Source organism: Phocoena sinus, chromosome 12 (assembly GCF_008692025.1).
Source record: "Phocoena sinus isolate mPhoSin1 chromosome 12, mPhoSin1.pri, whole genome shotgun sequence".
Taxonomy (NCBI): Eukaryota; Metazoa; Chordata; class Mammalia; order Artiodactyla; family Phocoenidae; genus Phocoena; species Phocoena sinus.
The window spans coordinates 80,579,853-80,585,413 of NC_045774.1; positions in this window are offsets into that span (position 1 = coordinate 80,579,853).

Below are 5,561 nucleotides of genomic sequence, written 5' to 3' on the forward strand. Positions count from 1 at the left end.
ATCAGTCTTCTTTATGCTTGTGCATTTTATGTTATCTTCAACAACCTAATGTGTTTGAACGTACTAAAAGTTGGACATTTGGAGGAGAGTTTTGGGGACAGTGTATGATAAATAAATAGAAACTTAGGCAAACAAAAAAACCCAAGCTACTTTGAACTCCAGGAAAAAATGAATATGTGAAGAAAACTAATCATAGTCTAATTTGAGAATATTACTCAACTGTAAGTATTTGTGAAGTCAAAGTAATATTATAACTATTGACTATTAACCTTATCAGGATTATGGAGAGGATAGGGCCTGAGTGCTTGTGAGTGACGGTGGTAGAGGGGGTTGGACTATATTCGTTTCCTACTGCTGTATAACAACTCACCACAAACTTCGTGGCTTAAAACAGTACACATTTATTATCTCACAGTTTCTGTGGATCAGGATTCTGGGCATGGTTCTGCACAGGGTGTCACAGGGCTTCAGTCAAGGTGTCAGTTGGGGCTGCAGTCTTATCTGAGGCTTGACTGGAGAAAGACCCACTTTTATTGGCAGTATTCAGTTTCTTACAGTTTTAAGACTGAGAACTTCAGTTACTGTTGGCCAGAGATTGCCCTCAGCTGCTAGAAACTGCTTTCAGTTCCCTGCCATGTAAACTCCCAGCATTGGCAGCCCATAACATGGCAGCACTTCAAAGCTGGGGGAGAGGGAGAGACTCCAGCAAGAGGGTACAACAGTCTTATTTAACATAATTACATACACATGATCATGTACATCCCATAACCTTTACCATATAGTTGGTTGGAAGCAACTCATTGGTCCCCCCCATGCTCAAGGGGAGGGGAATCACTTAAGAGTGTTATGTCAGTGTAAACAACTGTATAGTTGGGGGAAAACACTACCCACAAGACTACTCTCACTTCTGACATCAGTTGCAGTTTCAGGAGATTCTCCAAATCATTCCCAGGTTTGATAATTCACTAGAAAGACAGAACTCAACTGAAACCAGTATACTCATGGTTACAGTTTACTACAGGGTAAGGATATAGGTTAAAATTAGCTAAGGGAAAAAGCACATAAAGCATAGTCCATGAGGGTACCAAACACAGGCGTTCTATTCTTTTTTCCCTGGGGAGCCATGGCTACGTTTTATCTCTTGGCATCGATGTATAACAATACACATGGAATACTGCCGACCAGAGAAGCTCACCTAAGCTGCACTGTTCACAGTTTTTATTGGAGCTCAGTGGTTGGCTTGATTTAATGCTGTTTTTCAGTTTTGATATCAGTTATCTTAGCTTTATGAGTTGAAGAGTTTTTCAACTTTTCATCTTTTATTTCCAGAGGGTATGCCAGATTTACCCTCTTGAAAGCCCTTGATTACTTTTCCTGTTTCTTCTGTTTTATCTATTCAGCTTAACTACCTGAGTTAATTTTACTAATTTAGGAAAATATAGTCACACTTGTGAATTCATATTTGACATACAGTGCTCTTACTAAAGAATCAGATGTTGGTTTTCACTGAACACTGTATTTTCTAATTTGTTAATTTCTGCTTTTACCTTTCTTCCTTCCTTTTCTCCTATCAGTCTTCCTATCAGTAACACCGGGAAATTATTAGTGCATAAATGAATAACGTAGGATTAGGTGATAAGGGCCTAACTAATTATACACAAATATAAATACTAAATGTTAATATGAGTAATTATCATATAGGGAACAGAAAACTGTACACAAAACTATAAGGGGAGGTAGGGGAACATGATTAGTCAAAGAAGCTTTCATGGAAATCAGTTTACCTAGGATTTATTTTAGCATGGAGCGCTATGCTAAAATGTAAGAAACAGCTGTCGTGTATTTTTGTCCCATGAATTCCTTTTACTGTTTCATTTCAAAGTAGGTTAAGTACCAAGGGACTTCCCTGGTAGTCTGGTGGTTAAGAATCTGCCTTCCAATGAACAGGATGCGGGTTCAATCCCTGGTTGGGGAACTGGGATCCCATATACAGGGCAACTAAGCCTGTACGCCGCAACTACTGAGCCTGCGGGCCTCAACTAGAGAGCCTGTATGCCACAAACTACAGAGCCCATGCGCTCTGGAGCCCACACACCACAACGAAGACCCCTTGTGTTCTGGAGCCCACGCCATAACTAGAGAGAGGCCTGCACACCACAACAAAGACCCTGCTCACCACAAGAGCCTGCATGCCGCAACGAAGATCGCGTGGGCCACAACTGAGACCTGATGCAGCCAAAAATAAATAAATAAAATAGATAAATATTTTTAAAAGTACCAAATAAAATACTATTTGATAACCACAAAATTAAAGGGCTACTGAGAAAGACACATCAGCTTGTCTTTTATCATAGAAACAAATTTACTGTGTTAACAGCATCTTTTTCACTACTGTGACAACATCTGAACAAGCTTTAAATGCTTTAAAGACTGACCTTAATATAGCAACATTATAGGAGACAAAATTTATTTTTATTTCTTTAAATAAAGATAGTAAAAAGTGAACTTTTAATGCTATACTCCTTAAGATCCACACAAAATTTTCAACTCAAAGTTATATTTGATTTTATGAAAGTATAAAATATTGAATTCTACATTAAAAAAAATTTTTTTAACATCTTTATTGGAGTATAATTGCTTTACAATGGTGTGTTAGTTTCTGCTTTATAACAAAGTGAATCAGCTACATATATATACATATAGCCCCACATCTCCTCCCTCTCGTGTCTGCCTCCCACCCTCCCTATCCCATCCCTCTAGGTGGTCACAAAGCACCGAGCTGATCTCCCTGTGCTATGCAGCTGCTTCCCACTAGCTATCTATTTTACATTTGGTAGTGTATATATGTCCATGCTACTCTCTGACTTTGTCCCACCTTACACTTCCGCCTCCCCATGTCCTCAAGTCATTCTCTATGTCTGCGTCTTTATTCCTGTCCTGCCCCTAGGTCTTCAGAACCTTTTTTTTTTTTTTAGATTCCATATATATGTGTTTGAATACAGTACTCGTTTTTCTTTTTCTGACTTACTTCACTCTGTATGACAGACTCTAGGTCCATCCACCTCACTACAAATAACTCAATTTCGTTTCTTTTTATGGCTGAGTAATAGTCCATTGTATATACGTGCCGCATCTTTATCCATTCATCTGTCAATGGACACTTAGGTTGCTTCCATGACCTGGCTGTTGTACATAGAGCTGCAATGAACATTGTGTTACATGACTCTTTTTAAATTACAGTTTTTTCAGGGTATATGCCTAGTACTGGGATTGCTGGGTCAAATGGTAGTTCTATTTTTAGTTTTTTAGGGAACCTCCATAGTAATGAAAAAGGAGAAGTTACAACAGACACTGCAGAAATACAAAGCATCCTAAGAGACTACTACAAGCAGCTCTATGCCAATAAAATGAACAACTTGGAAGAAATGGACAAATTCTTAGAAAGGTATAACCTTCCAAGACTGAACCAGGAAGAAGTAGAAAATATGAACAGACCAATCACAAGTAATGAAATTGAAACTGTGATTTAAAATCTTCCAACAAACAAAAGTCCAGGACCAGATGGCTTCACAGGTGAATTCTATCAAACATTTAGAGAAGAGCTAACACCCATCCTTCTCAAACTCTTCCAAAAAATTGCAGAGGAAGGAACACTCCCAAACTCATTCTATGAGGCCACCATCACCCTGATACCAAAACCAGACAAAGATACTACAAAAAAAAGAAAATTACAGACCAATATCACTGATGAATATAGATGCAAAAATCCTCAACAGGGATTTCCCTGGTCGCGGAGTGGTTGAGAATCTGCCTGCCAATGCACAGGACATGGGTTCGAGCCCTGGTCTGGGAAGATCCCACATGCCGCAGAGCAGCTAGGCCCGTGAGCCACAGCTACTGAGCCTGCGCGTCTGGAGCCTGTGCTCTGCAACAAGAGAGGCCACAACAGTGAGAGGCCCGCGCACCGCGATGAAGAGTGGCCCCCACTCGCCACAACTAGAGAAAGCCCTCGCACAGAAATGAAGACCCAACCCAGCCGAAAATAAATAAATATTTAAAAACAAAAAATCCTCAACAAAATACTAGCAAACAGAATCCAACAAGACATTAAAAGGATCATACTCCATGATCAAGTGGGATTTATCTCAAGGATGCAAGGATTCTGCAATATATGCAAATCAATCAATGTGATACACCATATTAAGAAATTGAAGAAGAAAAACCATATGATCATCTCAGTAGATCCAGAAAAAGCTTCTGAAAAAATTCAACACCCATTTGTGATTAACACTGTCCAGAAAGTGGGCACAGAGGGAACCTACCTCAACATAATGAAGGCCATATATGACAAACCCACAGCAAACATTATTCTCAATGGTGAAAAACTGAAAGCATTTCCTCTAAGATCAAGAACAAGACAAGGATGTCCACTCTCGCCACTATTATTCACCATAGTTGCATATTCAACATATTCAGCATAGTTTCCTAGCCACAGCAATCAGAGAAGAAAAAGAAATAAAAGGAATACAAATTGGAAAAGAAGAAGTAAAAATGTCACTGTTTGCAGATGACATGACACTATGCATAGAGAATCCTAAAGATGCCACCAGAAAACTACTAGAGCTAATCAATGAATTTGGTAAAGTTGCAGGATACAAAATTAATGCACACGCTTCCCTGGTGGCGCAGTGGTTGAGAGTCCGCCTACCGATGCAGGGGACGCAGGTTCGTGCCCCGGTACGGGAAGATCCCACATGCCGCGGAGCAGCTGGGCCCATGAGCCATGGCCGCTGAGCCTGCGTGTCCGGAGCCTGTGCTCCGCAATGGGAGAGGCCACAACAGTGAGAGGCCCACATAACACACACACACACAAAAAAATTAATGCACAGAAATCTCTTGCATTCCTATACACTAACAAGGAAAGATCAGAAAGAGAAATTAAGGAAACAATCCCATTCACCATGGCAACAAAAAGAATAAAATTCCTAGGAATAAACTTATCTAAGGAGGTAAAAGACTTGTACTCAGAAAACTATAAGACACTGATGAAAGAAATCAAAGATGACACAAACAGCTGGAGAGATATACCACGTTGTTGGATAGGGAGAATAAGTATTGGGAAAATGACTATACTACCCAGAGCAATCTACAAATTCAATGCAATCCCTATCAAATTACCAATGGCATTTTTTACAGAAGTAGAACAAAAAATCTTAAAATTTGTATAGAGACACAAAAGACCCTGAATAGCCAAAGCAATCTTGAGGAGAAAAAAAGGGAGGTAGAGGAATCAGACTCCTTGACTTCAGACTGTGCTACAAGGCTACAGTAATCAAGACAATATGGTACTGGCACAAAAACGGAAATATAGATCAATGGAACAGGATAGAAAGCCCAGAGATAAAACCACGCACCTACGGTCAACTAATCTATGACAAAGGAGGCAAGAATATACAATGGAGAAAAGACAGTCTTTTCAGTAAGTGGTGCTGGGAAACTGGACAGCTACATGTAAAAGAATGAAATTAGAGCACTCCCTAATACCATACACAAAAATAAAC